At 44.5% G+C, this 17800-nt stretch overlaps 1 long non-coding RNA gene across 1 annotated transcript in view; it reads right to left on the bottom strand.

Annotated features, from left to right (window-relative positions):
* Positions 1–17800, bottom strand: part of LOC311588545 — a 175170-nt gene that overhangs the window by 131143 nt on the left and 26227 nt on the right. The window lies entirely within an intron of this gene.

Here is a 17800-nt window from a genome sequence, read left to right as displayed (position 1 = left end):
GAGCTCCAATCCCAGAACCTCCAGTTAAGGCAAGACATGGAAGCCAGCATCTGTGTCCCACTGCTTCTGTGGGGAGACATGGGGCAGGGGTGGGGGTGGGGTGGGGGTGGAGACAGGAGACTATCCAGAAGCTCACAGACCAGCTGGCCTGCCAAACGCAGCAGCAAACAATGAGAAAAACCGTCTTTAATGAGATGGAGGCTGATGAGTTATCTCCGCCGCATATGATAAGTTATAATGAAATGAGCTAATGGCAAGATGAAGTTATATATAAATGCAGGTTTATTGGGAGCAGCAGGGGAGGGGGAGGGAGAGAGGAGAGAGGGAGGAACCAAAAAGTCTGGATTATATAGAGAGGGGAAGCCCTGCCCCTGGGCTGGAGATTAGAGAGGCAGGGTATGCCAGCCACGCCCTGCGGCGGGTAGGGACCTAACGGAGACCAACACAAGAGATTGTCTCCTGACCTGCATCATCACATTAAAATGAGAGTAAGCTACATTATTTTAAGAAATAAAAAGTGCTAAGATTTACTTATAAAAAGGTATATCCAGCTAATTGAAACGTTTCTCTTACCCAATCTGGGGGGGGGGGGCGGGGGAATTTCTTGTCACAAAGGAGCATATTGACATTTGTCTAGAAGGATTATTAACCTCCTACTGGTGACTTTTGAGAAAACAGATTTTTGTGGCTCACTTGAGAGGAGTACTCCTGCAGGACACTGTGGTGTGGTGTCCTCAGCCCATTCAGCGCCCTCCTCACCTCCTCCTCACCCTCCTCCTCACCCTCCTCCTCACCCTCCTCCTCACCCTCCTGTAATCCAGTCTAGCAGAGTCTACCACGGTCCCTAAGGATCATCAGTGCAGTAGAACCAAAGCACGGAAGTGACAAGTGCTTGGCTGGGTTTCAGGCAATAGTCCAGATGTGGACAACAGAAGCAGTGCCCGCTGTCATCTGCTGAGGTCATTTTGCGCATTCAGTGAACCTAGTCCTGGCTCTACAGTGGCTTCCTTGTCACATTGGCATTCCTGACCCCAGCTGTGTAACTCCAGCTTCCTTATGTTGTAATGTCCCCTTGTTTCAGTTAAATGTAGGCTTGTTTTCCCCTTCTGAGTTGAGTAGAAGGCGGAACCCAGGAGCACGTGGTAGAAGACACTTCAGGGCCCTTGTCCTGCTTTCTGATGCTTTGCCTTTGCTTTCTCTGAGGGAGAGAACAGCGAGCTTCCGCCTCAAGTCAGGGCTAAGGAGGCCTGGGCAGCCCTCCCTCCAGGGCCTTCAGGAGACAACCTACAACATCTCCTAGCAGAAGAGAGGACTGTCTAAACACTAACAGAGGAGACTTAGGGGCAGAACAAATGGCCAGAATTGTTTGAGAGATCAGGACATTTTCCTGCGCCTTCAGATGTCGACAGGAAAGTCTTAAGCCCTGCTGGCACAGCCATAACCAACGAGATAGCATTAAAAAGTGGTGGCTTTTTATGATATAATCTAAGGCTTGGTTATCTCCCTAAGGCACAAACTGAAATACCAGGAGCAGTGAGCTGGCATTCAAATCGGTCAGTAGGAATCAACTGCCGGAGACCAAAAATGTAAACATAGGGACCCTCCTTAGGTCATCAATGCTTCCTTAGGTCATCAGAACTTCCATCACTACTAGAAGCTTTCGTATTAGTGTGGTGATCGTTAGAAAGAGTCTTGCTGTGGAAATTAGTGGCATTCAAGATGTTCTACGGGGGCTGGAGAGTTGGCTCAGTGGTTAAGAGCACTGTCTGCTCTTCCAAAGGTCCTGGGTTCAATTCCCAGCACCCACATGGCAGCTCACAACTGTCTGTAACTCCAAGATCTGACACCCTCACACCAATGCACATAAATTAAAATTTAAATTTAAAAAAAAAATTTTTTTTAAATGTTCTACGCGTTGAATGAACAAGGGTAAACTGTACATAGTCCACAAGAACATTGTGCCAACACTTATGTGATGAACTCAAGTGTGAAAATCAGCCAGGTCTGGAATCTGTATCCCAAAGGAAAGACAGCAACTGAGTTTGAGCTTCCATGAACCTGAGTCAGAAGGAGTGAAACTTGCCCATGATCGACTGATATTTTGTCTCCTACCCCAAGAAGAATAGATTCCCCAAATGGCTATTAAGCTTGAATTTCTGAGCAAGTTATACTTACTCCATTCCAAGCAAGAAGAATGTTGGGTCTCTCTCAATTTCATCTCAGAGAGCTTTTAATTTAAGACTTGATGCCAACTCTGTCACATCTCCTACAGCATTCTTTAGACATTCTTCAGCAGTGACCTCATTGTCCCCAGGCTTTTTTTTTTTTTTAGTGATCTGAAATCTAGTCTGAAGGTCAAGAGATGGGTATTAATGTCTTGCTAACAAGTCTTTTTTCTGTAGGAAAATTTGTGAATTTTTCCTATACTGAGCAATAATTCAATTCTCTGAAGACACTAATGTCACACAATTTAACTCAGTTTTGACACTAGCCACCTGGACACCTCATCACATCTAATATGACCCCACCACTGTGTGTGTCTACTATGAATCCAAGCTATTGCCTATGTCTTGGCCAACTGCCTCCTCTGAATCCAAGGAGGTTTCCTCTTCACCTTGGGTCTTTGCTAGAGAAGGTCACAGAACACAAGAAAGCCCTTTATTAACTAGGTCCTGCTTACTACAAAGAGATGCAACTCCAGAGCAGGAGAACAGCAAAGATGTATAGGGCTGGGAAAGGCTCAAGGGACAAAGAGCTGCCAAGCCCTATCCAGGGATGACACTCGCCAAGCAGAAGCTCTGAGATGCCAGAGTGTAAGCCACTATGCTGTGGAGCCTCTTACCAAACAGGAGCTTTCTAAACCCTACCCTTGGGGTACTTGTGAAGACCTCATTACATAGGCATAGTTGATTAAATCATTAATCACTGGTGATTAATTCAACAACCCCCCGCCCTGCAGCCCTTCTTCTCTCCATTTGGTAGGGGGTTAAGGGGGTTGCTGAAAGTTCCAGCCCTCTAATCACTAACTGGTTCCCATGGCAACCATCATGAGATTATCGAGGCATCCCCAGCCATCAGTCATCTCTTTGTCACATGAAAAGACTCATCACTTCAGAGATTCTAGGTTTTTAGGATAGAAAGCAAGGACAAAAACCAGATGTATAACAATTATTACAAATTACAATATCACCCTATTCAAATCAGGAGAAAAGACAGTATCTTAAATATGTAGGTGTGTTTTGCAATAAGAAGGAGATAGTGACAAATGAATTTTACATTGACTCTGCAAGTTGAATCTTATTTTTAAAGATATGCCGAAGAAGTCATCTCACATCCAAGAAATACCTAACTATAAGCCAGACACTGTGTGAGGAAGGCACTCACTTCTCCACAGTGCAATATTATCTTATATCAACAAGGGGAAACAGACAATGCCATGTGCCAAGCGCGCTTGTGGAGTTAAGAATAAAGCCTATGCAGGCAGCTGCAGATCAGAAAAGTTTTCCAAAGAATTTTCACTCAAATCAGTACTAAAACCACGTAGTGGAAGGCATGGCCTTTCCAGGCGGTATGAAAGAAAGGAAAAGTATGGACTGCTAAAAAGTATAAGAAATCCAAGGTGAAAGGATGTGGGTAGACCAGCACGGGATGCACAGTGTACAGTCAGATGCTCAGCAGACATGGACACCTTCCTGAAGAGAGCAGTCTGCATGAGGCGAGCGTTCTATCATGCAACCCCACAGGTTCCAAAGTGGTGTCCTCATGAAACTCCAGTGCTGTGGTTTGAACGCATTTCCCAAAACCTCATGTGCCCAAAACCCAGTCTTCAAATTCTTTTGTTAACAATATTTAGAAGAGAGGCTTAAGCAACAGGAATTAGATGAGATCAGGTTGGGGGCATCTTTGATTGCTTTATTGGCTTTATATATACAAGCTGGATCTGCTGGGACACGGTCTGGTCCTTTGTGTTCATTAGTCACTTGCCCTCTGAGATTCTCACTGTTTGTGAGCCGACTGTCAGGCACCCCAGGTATTGCTGTTTAACCTTGCCTCCTCGTTTGACCAACAAACGCCTACACACATGGGCAGAGCAGAGTGAGGAGGTCTGACCAAAGTTCATCCAGAGAGAAGGATCTTGAGTTAGGGACATGTACCAGAGGAAGAAGAAGGAGAAGATTTGCCATGAGATAAGAGAAGAGCAACGTGGGCCAGGAGGAGGAGCATTAAAGTTCCGCATGGAAAGAAGTGGCCCAGATGAACAACATAAGCAAGTATTTTGGGATTTTAAATAGAAAATAGCCCAGGTAGAAATGGTTGACACAGATGGCGTGGGATAGAGGCTGGGCGATAACGGAAGTTGTTTACCATGCTCCAGGTAAAATAAAACTTATTCTAAAATACAACGGGTTTCTGTGTCTTTTTATATTATGATAGTGGACTAGATATTACCACTGTAATAATAACCAATGTATAATAGTAAATATTATTTTACACTTACTACAACATTGAGCATTTGATCTGTCTCCATACATGATTTCTTCTGCCCTGTTACAATGCATCAAGAAGGCCCTTGAGTACCATGATCCTCAGCTTCCAGATTCCAGACCTGTTGGCTCTGTTTCTTAACAATTAAACTTTATTATACAACCCAACTATCTTACACAAGAGAGAAAAAAGGTTAAAGGGGAAAAAAAGTGAACCTTTTGGTATCCGTTCCAAAGAAAGGGTCCCTGGGTGTCTCTGGCCGGCGCGCTGGTCCGCCTGTTCCCAGATCCTTTTCTCTATCCACACGTGTTCAAGCCCGGTCTGAACCTGCTGCTCCTCTTTGTCCTTTCCGCTGGTCTCCTCCTCCCATCAAGGGTCGATTAGAAACACAATAGTCCTAGTGGAGTCCCACTGTCCGCTTCCTGAATTCCAGGCGCAGGATGGTTCCACCCAGTCTATATCAAGGTTAATCTCAGGGAGTATCCGTGGTGTGTCCAATGGCAAAGCCCGCCAAGACTGCTTTCACCTATGACAAAGTTTACAATCCTTCCCACACAGACCCATGGGCTAAATAAAACTCTTTTTTTTTTTTTTTTTTTTTAATGTATGCAGTGTTCTGCCTGCATGTATGCCTGCAGGCCAGAAGAGGCCACCCGATCTCATTACAGATGGTTGTGAGCCACCATGTGCTTGCCAAGAATTGAACTCAGGACCTCTGGAAAACCAGACAGTGCTCTTAACCACTGAGCCATCTCTCCAGTCCTCCAAAACTCTATTCTTTATACATTACCAAGTATTTTGTTGAGGCAACAGAAAATAGGCCAAGGCACAGGAGATGAGTCGACTGCCATCCTCACCCACTCTATCTTGTATATGTTTTCAGTCTTCTTCTCGTTTCCATTTTTAGCTTGAAGGTAGGACCCTGTTGTCATGTTTTCCATTTTAAAATCGCTTATGTAAGCAGCCAAGAATCAGTCACAGAAGATCTCTAATAAGGGAAGATTAATGACCCTATTTATGCTTTAGTAAGCTGACTCTGGAAAGTAAGAGCAAAGGGGGGAGGGGGAAGGACACACAGAATGGGGAAGGGGATTTGTTGGACTGATAAAAGGGTCCGTTCTAAAGAATCTAAGTCAGGATGTTGAGAGTGGAAATGTGGATAGGGCAGGGGAGGGAAGACGACTTGGTTTGAGTGAGAGTGCCCCCATAGCTGCGTATACTTGGTCCCCAGTTAGTGGAACTATTTGGGAAGGGTTAGAAGGCATGGCCTTTTTGGAGAAGTATGTCCCTCCCTGGCAGTGGGATCTGAGGTTTCAAAATCTCTGCGAGCTCTCCCTCTGCCTGCAACTTGCAGAGCAGATGTGAATTCTCACCTATTGCTCCAGAGCCATGCCTTCCTGCCACCACACTCCTGCCTGTGTCGGTCATGAGCTGACCCCGTGAGCCTGTAAGCAAACCCCCAATTCAATGTCTTTCCTTTTTAAGTTGCCCTGGTCATGGTGTCGTATCACAACAGTAGAATAGTAACGGCCGAGAGACACAGAGAGCTTGAGTTTCAGTCAGCCCACAAGGGCAGCAGTGTCAGACAATCTGGCAAAGGAGACTGGAAACCAGTGCATGTTTACTCTTCCATTGGTGGACTTCCTTTCTCCCATGGTTACAGCGATTACCATAAAGAGATGACACAGGGATTCATGTAACGTTCCCATGCTTCTGCCATGTGGAAGCTACCAGTTTGTTCACTAATGAGATCTTATAGAAGAGTGTATTAAATCCAGTAAACTTGACCACGGAAGAAATAGCCAACACAACACACATTTGGCTTATCATTTCCAGAAACCCAGTATATTTTTCTCATTTACCTTCTAAACGTAGCATTTTAGTTCAACTCTTGGAAAACAATAAACTTGGGCCCTGCCTGGTGGCACAGTCCTTGTAGTCTCGGTTCTCCGGAGAGCCTGAGGAAGGAGGAATTCAAGGTCAAGTTCTGCTTGGACTACCAGGGAAATTTAAAGCCAGCCTGGGCATCTCGGTAAGACTGTTTCAAAAAAAAAAAACACAGCAAAACAAAGAGGGTGGGCAATGGAGGGTGGGGGGAGCCGGAGGGAGAGTGTAGAAGGGGTGTGGCTAGAGCTCCATTGTAGACTGTGGGCCTAGCTTGCTTGCGTGAATGAGCCCCTAGGTTCAAATTCTAGTAGACAGCTCTAACCTCTCTCCCTCCCTCCCTCCCTCCCTGCCTCCCTCCCTTCCTCCCTCTCTCTCTCTCTCTTTCTGTCCTCTAAACCCCCCTCTACTTTCTCTCTCTCTCTGGGGTACCACTCTTCCCTTTTTCCTTCTCCCCACCCCCATGCTCATTTAATAAACTCCTCTACAACATAAAAAAAAAAATTCTAGTAGACATAAAAAACAAAAAGAAACTTGGGAAACAGGGATTTAATAGAAAATGAATTGAATGATCCACAGACACCAGCATTCTTCTTCGGTTACACTGTCTCTGCTGTGGCGTGACACGCGTTGCTAAGACAGTCTCTCACACTGCACTCTCACGAGAGGACAGAGCTGTCTCCTGATTTTATCGTGAGTTAGGATGCAGTGGTGACACGCCCAGCCTTTATGCCATGCATTCCAACATTTGCAAAATATCTCTTTGCAAAAGAAGTCTCGTGTTCGTTAGGTACCAAGTAGGCAAAAGAATGTGACCTACGACGTGTGGTCAAGTTGCATCAGGACTCAGCTCATCCTCTTTCCCTGTGGTCTGACAAGGCAGCCCCGCCAGGCTGATCAAAAAGCAGGCAGCAGAGTCCATGTCAGAGACAGCTCCTGCTCCCCTTACTAGGGGGACCCACACGAAGCCTGAGCTGCCCATCTGCCACATCTGTGTAGGGGGCCTAGGTCCAGTCCACGCATGGTCCTTGGTTGGTGCTTCAGTCTCAGCAAGCCCCTCTGGGCCCTGGTTAGTTGGCTCTATTAGTCTCCTTGTGGAGCTCTAGCCTTGTGGAGCCTCCAGTCACCATCAGGTCCTTCTATCCTTCTCCCCACATTTCCACAAGTCTCCCTATACTTTGCCCAGTGTTTGGCTGTGAGTCTCAGCATCTGCTCGGATCCGCTGCTGGTTGGAGCCTCTCAGAGGACAGCTATGCTAGTCTCCTATCTGCAAGCACAGCAGAGTATCGGTTAACAGTGTCAGGGGCTGCATGTCTCCCCTGGGCCACATCTCAGGTTGGGCCAGGCATTGGTTGGACATACCCTCAATCTCTGATCTATCTTTATCCCTGCACATCTTATACGCAGGGTAAATTTTGCATCAGGAGCTTTTTGAGGGTGGCTTGGTGTTTCCCTCCCTCCACTTGGAGTCCTATCTAGATAGAATGTGACCTTTTCTGTTTCCATGGCCCCTGTTACTAAGAGTCTCAGCTACAGTCACCTCCACATCCTCCCCAGAAGCCTAGGCTGTAATAGATCTCTGGCTTGTCACTGAGATGCCCTGCCCACCGTTTGTCTTCTCTCTGCAGGACTTCTGTCCTCCCATCCCTGCTCTCCCAGGTCTGATCTCCACCCTCATTTCTCTCTGGGCTCCTTCTCCTACCTTGTTCCCTCCCTTCCACCATCTATTCTGCTTCCCCTTCTGAGTGAGGTTTAAGCATCCTCCTTTGGGGCCCCCTTGTTAGTTATCTTCTTTAGGTCTGTACATTGTAGTATGTTTATCCTGTACTATATGGCTAAAATCCACTTATAAGCAAGAAATCAAGGACACCATGAAAAGATGAAACCTAACAAATGATTTAATCCACCAACGAACTCAAAGTCTGAAAAAAACACTGGAAGGTGGTGGAATTGTGGGAGGTGGGGCCCATGGAGAAAGTGGTGGTGGGGGCACATGTTTGTTGGTCATATCTTGCCCTGGCCACTTCCTGCTAAGGCTTCTCTCAGCTTCCGGTCCGCCAAGATGTGTCCCAAATCTTCTGAAATGAAGAGCCACAGAATCTTTCCTTTTATCTAAACAACATAAAGGCACACCACAGCATGCTACACCCCCACCAGGGAAAGGACACCGGAGGCTTAAAGCGTTGGAGCTACTGCAGTCACCTGGACCAGGTGTGTTTTTAGATTTAGTTCCAGTGTTCAGAACACCCCACCCCCACTTCCTTATAAAGAGTTCTGAGCATACGGGTAAATTTTAAATGAAAAAAATGAAATATCATCCTGGAAGGAGTCAGCAAACAATTCTTCACTTTCACACTTTCTCTACTCCCAGAAGAAAATAATTAAGAAGAGAAAAGATTTCCCTGAATTGACCATACGTATTTCCATTTCTTTTGTTCCTTTCTCTGTTTTGCTAGTCCAGACAAGAAAGGCCCTTCCAATGAAATCAACAAATAGCTCGTTGCCAAAGGGAAAAAAATCTGAAAAGCATTCATAGGCCTCAAGATAATATCTTTTGAAATCTTCCTTTGCACTTCCTTCTAAAATACCTTTTGCTAAAAATAGAATTCTCAGAGTGACCAGAACAAATGAAGATTGGGTGGGGGATGTTTCTGCCCGAGTTATGAGATGTGAATTAAAGTAACTGAAATGTGAGCCCGTGTTATTGTGATCTGAAGTGCTAACGTGTGCCCTTCACCTAAAACATGCAAAATATTTTCAAAACAAGCACCATGTGGTACTTGGCAGGCTAAGTCGTATTATTACTGCTCTCCTAGGGAGGGACCCTGTCAAATGGAAACTTTGGGGCTATGCTAAAATACAAACACTGTCTAAATACAATTCAGACTTAGCCATGTTTTGAGGCTGGAGAGATGGCGCAGCAGCTAAGAGCATTGGCTGCGCTTCCAGAAGACACACGTGGTGGCCCACGGCCACCTCTAACTCTAGTTCCTAGATACCCTACTCCATCTTCTGGCCTCTGTGGGCTCCAGGCACACATGTGATACACATATATGCCTGCAAGCAACACACACACACACACACACACACACACACACACACACACACACCAAAAAATAAAACCTAAAAAGGAAAAACAGCCCTTTCCCCCCCCCTTTTCTTTCTTTTCCTTTTATTTTTATTTTTATTTATTTATTTATTTATTTGGTTTTTTTGAGACAGGGTTTCTCTGTGTAGCCTTGGCTATCCTGGACACACCTCATAGACCAAGCTGGCCTCGAACTCACAGAGATCCACCTGCCTCTGGCTCCCAGGTGCTGAAATTAAAGGCATGGGCCACCACTGCCTGGCCTTTTTTCCCTTTTCAAGACAAGGCCTCACCACATAGGCCACCTGAGTCTGCTCCTGCCTCCTGTGTCCCTATGCCTGGTCCTTTAGCACTTGTTTTCTATTGTATTCTAGTAAGCTGAATAGTGTTTAAAATTCTAAAAAAATCATATGATATATATATCTATATATGTGTGTGTGTGTGTGTGTGTGTGTGTGTCATGTGTATGTATAAATACATATACACATACACACTGATTATAAATGTGTGTGTCACATATATATGCATATACATTTATATATAGATCATACACACACACACTCATACACACACACACACACACACACACACACACACACACACACACACAGGACCTAGCCTCACTATGCAGCCCTGGCTGGCCTGACTCCCGCTAAGTAGACCATCAGCCTGTCCTCAAACTCACAGAGATCTGCCTGCCTCTGCCTCCTGACTGCTGTGCTGGGATTAATAGTGTCTCACCACACCTGGTTCATATGAAACTTTAAATTACAAGGAAGAGTAAAGCAACGGTGGTGATGCTGACGTACAAGAGTAAGCAGCGGCTTCAGGTGCCTCTATTTTGCAGCCTTCCGTTGAGTTTTGGAGTTCCAGCCACCACGCTGTCTACCCGAAGGTCTGAGGACTTTTCCAGTGAACACTTGCTGTGATTGAGTTGAATTCTCTGCAGATTGGAGCAGCAAAGAGGCCCCAACTCCAGAGTGGCCACTTAAGAAACTCCAGCTCCCTGCCCTACCAGTGGAGAAATCAATAAAGTACCAGGGGAGAGGCAAGTGGGAGCCTCCCCAGTGGCAAGGCCCCCATGGGAACCATGGAAGAACAATGGTATTTCTACCCAATAGACATGTGAGCAGCCTGCACGGTAGAGGCCAGAGCTATGGTTTCCAGATCACAAAAGGCTGGGAGGGAACCCTTTGTTCCTCCCAAATAACGTCCAAGAGGGCCTCTTACCTAATGTCCGCCCTCTATTCAGGGCTCCTTTGTCCTTGTTCGTTCTTATTTCCTTTGTTTTGTTTTTTTAATAGAGATTTAAGCCTATGATTCTCATACCTTCTGAAATTAAGCTCAGTGATTTGTGTTTTTCTCTTCTTTTTTTTTTAATTCACTGAATTAATTCTGGGCATCTGATAGCCCTTCTACTCTTTGTCCCTCCTTCCTCTCCATATAGATGGCTATGTGCACAGGCTTTCAGAGAGCAAGGTTAGTTAGCCATCGGAACGCATTTCCTAGATGGCCCTACTATCTCCTCATACCTGGGTTGTCAGCCAGACATTGGTGTCATGATGTCCCCTCCCTACCTCCAGGTAGGTCTTATAGATATACACACTCACACACACTCAAATATACACACACAGAGACACATGCACATGCACTCTCAAACACACAAACAGACACACACTGTTTAGAAAAAGAAGAGTGAAAAGTTATAAATATTACAAATATAAAAGCAGGAACAAAGGACAGTATGTGCTTGGAAAAAGAAATAAATTATTTTTTAAAATACAACTTAAGAATCCAAAAGCACCCAGGGTGTGGTGACGCATGCTTGTAATCACAGCACAGGCAGAAATATTTCTTGTGAGTCCCAGGACAGCTTGATGTACATAGTGAGTTCTAGGCCACCAGTCAAGGCTACAAAATGAGACCCTATCTCAAACAAACAAACAAAACAAAACAAAACAAAAAAGAACCCAGCAAGCATACTAAACATAAATAAAATAAACAAAATATAGAAAATCACATGGATTTTTTTGGTTTTGTTGTGGTGGTGGTTGTTTGCTTTATACTCAAAGAAAAAAATACAAAAACTAAGAATTCGCTTATCTACTCAAGTCATCGCCACACTGTGTTGAGATGCATAAATGTGTAATCAAATTACTCTCACTGCAGATGGTTGAGGAGTGGTGTGGGAATTTTGTCATGGAGCACTTTTTCCTCTCGCTACTACTACATTTTTTTATATTAGAATTTACTTACTGTGGGAACACAATGATTTTAGGGCCTGCACATGCCGTGGCATCCCTTGGTGGTCACGTTTCCCCCTTCACCTCAACACAAGTTCTAGGAATTGAACTCAAGGCGTCAAGCTGCAGAGGCAGCTTTCCCTGCTGAGCCATCTTTGCCAACACCACAGCGCTACATTTTAATAATAATCTGTTTAAGGTTTTTTTGGTGTGTGTGTGTGTGTGTGTGTGTGTGTGTGTGTGGTCACACACGTGTGCACACACATGAGTGCATATACAATGGTGGGGAAGGAATCCAGGCCCTCAAGCATGTTAGACAAGCCACACTACCAGTGACTGACTGAGTGAGTGATGCCTCACCATCCAAGTTTGTTTGGTTTTGTTTGTTGGCGAGGTCTTGCTCTATTCCTAGGCTGGTGGTCTATCTTCCTGCCTTGCTTTCTCAGTAGCTAAGCCTCCCGATATGCAGCAACACACATCTAACTCCCAGTGTTACTTCATTTGAATCAAATTCACTTTAAGCGCCTAGGCAATGCCAGGGCCACCCAATGACCAGGGTGCCTGAGGAGTGTGCTGAGAAGGGCCACACTCAGTGTGGGGGACAATCCTCCTGTGTCCGATGTAAGAACACGGGGGGATTAGACCATTTATACATGGCACAATTGTCATCCAAGAGAGGAACAAAGCAGTGCGATTATCACTGTGTTGTGACAGGAGAGACTGTCAATCTTCATAGGGTAATGACAAAGGGGTAGTCAGCTTGCCCATCTGTCAACTAGAACGTTGTCCTGCAGGCCGGCTCCTGGCTCCTGGCTCCATACTTTCCAGACCCTTATCTCCTCTCACTGTCCACGTGCTTTGCTGTCTGGAACTTTGGGACACACTCAGATCACAGTAGGATTTTTGGTCTTAGGTTTTCCCGTTACAATGCCAACTGAGCAGCACAGGCTTCCTGAAAGTAGATCTTTTAAGAAATGCCTGGTTACACCCAGAAGTAACTGTGATCCACCACAGTCCATAAGGACACCACCAATCACCAAACTGTACACCAGAGCAAGTGTGGGAGAGAGGCGAGTCTGTACTCAACAGTGGTCTTAACCAACTGAGGAAAAAAAAAAAGGTTGCGATTTTTATTATTCATTTATTTACTTTGAGATGTTCTTACTATGTAGACCAGGCTGGCCTGGAACTTTGAACATGAACCACCATACCAGGTTTGCAAAAATGTATAAACACATAGCCCTAGATGGTTTGTTATCTATAAACATTTTAGCAGTTCATTGTTATCAACTTATACAAGTCATATTCATTTGTTTACTTTCCTGCCCCAGTTAATATACAAAATGGGCATGGCCTCAAGTAGTTAATAATTACAAGATAAAGTTTTATCAGCAAATCCCACCATATAGCTTTTAAATAGTAAAATCCTGGAAAAGGGATGACTCGCCATACCAGGCTTGCAAATTTTACCAACCCATGGTCCTGGTAAGGCTTCGATGGGATCCTTCCCAGGAATTTGGGATAAGCCATGCAGGGAATGTCCCTGACACATCATTAGCCTGGCAATAAAGTTTTGTATATAACTTAACTTGATCTCCTGCTATTTACTATGTGTGCTGCCAGGGATTGAACTCAGGGTATAGAGCTACACCCCGAGTCCTCGGCTTGCTCTTTTAAAATGGAAAAATGATGGCTGGATATGAAATGAGAAAAGATAGCTCAGCGGGTAAGAGCCCTTGCTACATAATCCTGAAGGGGCAGAGCTCAGCTCCACATAACAACACACATAGAGAAAAACAAACAGATGCATCTTTGCAAATAAAATGGAATGGTTGCCTTATTGTGGATTTATATGTGTTAATATGTAGATATATACAAGCACATGCTTGTAGGTAGACTATAGAAATTACAGCTATTTATTCTTCATTGTGATCTTACTTGGTTTGATTGTCCTCTGAGATCTCATGGGTGGAAATTTGATCCAACTGTAGCGGTGGAGAAAACACCATGAGAAAGTGATTAGGCTTGATAAGGCCCCTTCCACCTTCCTGTTGGCCAAACAAAAAGAAGAGCCAGGGCAGCTGAAGACAAACATGCACAGTTCCTCTCTAACCAGAGACAGCCTGCATCACCAGAGGCCGCTGCCAGGAAGACCATCACGAGATGCAACCACTCAGTGTTGCAACTTCAGAACCTTGAGCCCAAATAACTAAGAAACTAAGTCAACATGAAAAGTAGGTAAATGCCGGGTGTGGTGGTGCACGCCTTTAATCCCAGCACTCGGGAGGCAGAGGCAGGTGGATCGCTGTGAGTTCAAGGCCAGCCTGGTCTACAAAGTTAGTCCAGGACAGGCAAGACAGAGAGACCCTGTCTGGGGGAAAAAAAAAAGAGAGAGAGAGAGGTGTTATGTTATTTTAATTATGTACACTAATGTGTCTGTGTCTGTGTCTGTGTGTGTGTGGGGGGGGTATCTACACATGAGTGCAGTGGCCTCAGAGACTAGAAATTATGGACCCCCTGGAGCCAGACTTACAGGGGGTTGCGTGACCCAAAAGGGGTGCTGAGAACCACTCAGGTCTTCTAGAAGAACAGCCAACGCTCTTAACCACTGAGCCATCTGTCCAGCCCCTAAGTCACTTTTCTTTATAGCTTATAGCCTCTCACATCATCATATCACTAGGAACAGAAAGTAGACTGACAGATATATAAGCATATTTACAAACGTACTGACAAACATGGCAAAAATAATAAGAAGGAATGGTAGTCAAATACCAAAATACAGATGTGTGCGATGTCAAACAATGGCTTTCTCCACCCACCACGCTGCTCCATCTGTCTCCTGTACTTAGCAGCAAGAGCTATTCTTATCCTCTCTCCTTTTCTTACATACCTCCCTCTCCTAGGGTTTTTTTTTTATACAGTTTAAAACATATGCCCTAGAATGTGCTAATAAAACTTCAGCGCTTCATCCTTAATCATCTAAGGCCACGTTGGTTTTGTTTTTTTTTAATGTTAATTGGAGTGGGGAAAATAAACAAATGAATATGACTTGAAAAAAAAAACCCTATACATTTGCCAAAAGATTTATAGATTAAGAAGTCATCTAAGGCTGGCAAGGTGACTCAGGGGTAAAAGTGTGGACTGCCAACTGAGGACCTGAGCTTGAGTCCCAGGATCCACATGGTGCCAGAAAAGAAAAGAAAAAGGAAGATTACAGACTGGCAGTTGATATGGCTTCAATGTGTTCCCCAGATTTCAAGGATTGCAAACTTCAGGTCCAAATTAGTGTGTTAATAGTATTTGGAGATGGAACTATTGCCAAGTGATTGGGTCTGAACAGCAGTCCTCATAAATGGACTGATGGGTTACCCAGGAGTAGCTTTATCATAAAAGCAAGTTCTCTCTAGTTTGTCACCATATCCCATCATGTGATGTAGATATTTTAACACCATGGATTATACGTGATATATATATATATATATTACAATACCAGTTATAATACAGAGTGAAAACTTTCACTAAATATCTGCACCATGATATTGAACTTCTCAGCCTCTAAAATCAGGAGCTAAATAAATTTCCACTGTAAAAGATTGTTGACTGATTGATTATTTGGAAGGGGGCTCTCAGTACATTGCCCAAGCTATTCTCAAACTGCTGAGGCATCCTCCTGCCTCAGGCATCCAAATTGTTACAACTACAAGGCAGCCAGCCGGCCCAGCTCTGGTCTTATTTATTTATGTTTGTTGTTTTTAAGTGTGTGTGTGTGTGTGTGTGTGTGTGTGTGTGTGTGTATGTGAGTCCAGTGTCATCAGTTGCCAGAAGTAGGTGTCAGATCCCTTGGAGCTGGCTGGGTATACATACAGGTGGTTATGAGCCTCCTGATGTGGGCACTGAGAACTTGTCGTTGCTCCTCTGTTAGAGTAACAAGTGCTTTTACTCACTGAGTCATTTTCCAGCTTTTTGTTTTGTGGGTGTTTATTTGTTGGTGAAAGGATCTCACTTTAGACTCTGCCTCCAATAATGTTGGGATGAAATGCCCACACCATGACACCCAGAGACAGCCCCATTCTTACACATTATCCAATCTCAGCCTTCTGTTATAGCCATAAGAAATGGATGGAGATAAGGGTAGAGTATGGGAGAATGTGTTAGAAAACAAGAAATATTACTATTCAAAGGACTAAAGAAATGCGTGGCTGAAACAGAAGGAGCAGAGGGGCCCTGCACAGGAGGAAACGAGAAATTAGGCGGGTCAGATCATGCCAGGGTTGAGGAGGGAAGCGATTACGGAGTTTGAAACAAAAGGGAGCATGGTCACTTTAAACTTCTGAAAACCCCTTTTGAGGTAGAAATGAGAGGGGAAAGTTGGGAGCGGTGTTATTTTCTGTCATTTTTATCACTTTGACTTCTGAACCATGTCAATGTTTTAACAGTCATAAAATAACAATGAATCTATTTTATCCTCTAAAGGGAATACGAACTAAAACAAGTGAACCGTATTCCATTTCAAAAGGATAACGTACACACACCCGAGGGTATAAAGGCAGAAAGAGGCGATTTAAGTCATTCACGAACACGGTATTTTGACACCATGCCTTCATTCTGAAGACAACAGACTGTAGTTAAACATTGAATATGCGTCTTTTAATATTTATTGTGAATGAGTAAGAGATATACAGAAATAAGAAAGGGAAGACTGTGTGTGTGTGTGTGTGTGTGTGTGTGTGTGTGTGTGTGTGTGTGTGCGCGCGCGCACCCTGGGAACGCCTAGAAGTAATCTACCCAGTAGCAGTGAGAACCGGTCATAGTTAGGATTCAGAATGCAGTTTCCCGTAACATAAGCTCTTGTTACTGCAGCCGGAATTTAGGAGGATTGTGTGAACCTGGAACATCTTATTGAGGCAGACAGTCAGGAAGTGGCTCATAAACAGCGTGGTCGTCAAAGGAATACAGAAGCCAGCTTGCGAAGGTATTATATAGCCAAATATGGGTATATGCTCAGAAGAAAAAAGTATAAAATACAAACACATGGAAGGAAATAACACATGAATTCATAGGAAGATAGAAAGCATATGAAGAAGAGAGAAGGGGAAAAGGGAAGAGAGGAAAGAGTGGGGGGTGAGCGCTGTAGAAAAGCTTTCATATGGTAGATGGCATAATTTGGACAACCATCACCACCAACAGAGTCTACACTTGTGGGTGAAAACATAGTAATTGATAAGAAATCTATGTAGTAAAAATATTTTTAATTAATTTAAAAAAAAAAGAAATCTATGTAGTTCTCCCTATAATAGTGTGCCCTCACTGGGTGCAGTGGCACACGCGTGCAATCCTAGCACTCAGAGGCAGGAGGATCTCTGTGAGTTCCAGGCCAGCCTGGTCTACAAAAATGAGTCCAGGACAGGCAAGGCTACATAGAGAAACTTTGTCTCAGAAAGACAGAGAGAGAGAAAGAGACAGAGACAGAGACAGAGAGAGAATACCATCCCAGAAAAACAACTGTAAATCAAAAGATAAGATGTAAGAATTTTGCAATAGTGTACACACTTATTAGGTTCTTTCCATGTAGCTGTGACGAAATAGATAGGGACAACTGGATGGTGGAGAGGCTTAGTGTGGCTCAGGGTTTAAGAGCAGTGACAGTCATCACAGCTGACAGGGGGAGGTCGGGTGGTTGAAGCCACACTTTACACAAAAGGAAGCCTGCTGATCACATGACATCCACCGCCCTCAGCAGACAGGGAGACTTAGTGCTGGTGCTCCTCTCACTGACTCTGGTTTGTTTTGTTTTGTTTTGTTTTGTTTTGTTTTGTTTTGTTTTGCTTGTATATTTGACAGCATTTGCCCAGCATGCATAAGTTACTGGGCTCTGTCTGTAGCACAAGAGAGGGGAGGGCAGAAGATGTGGGGGGAGGGATAGGGGAGAGATTCCCAAGAACGAGCCCTAAGCCTGCTTTCTTAGCTCTCTGGTCACATCGTACATTCCGTAGCTCTTACAAATGGGCGTCTGCATTGTCATTAGGCTGCAGGGCTATCCGTTCACCATCGTCATCAAACATGTGAGGGCTGGCCAGGCAAGGCAGCAGCACACTACAGT

Source organism: Acomys minous, assembly GCF_964271855.1.
Source record: "Acomys minous genome assembly, chromosome: 17".
In the NCBI taxonomy this organism is placed as follows: domain Eukaryota; kingdom Metazoa; phylum Chordata; class Mammalia; order Rodentia; family Muridae; genus Acomys; species Acomys minous.
This window is presented reverse-complemented; position numbering and strand designations above follow the sequence as displayed.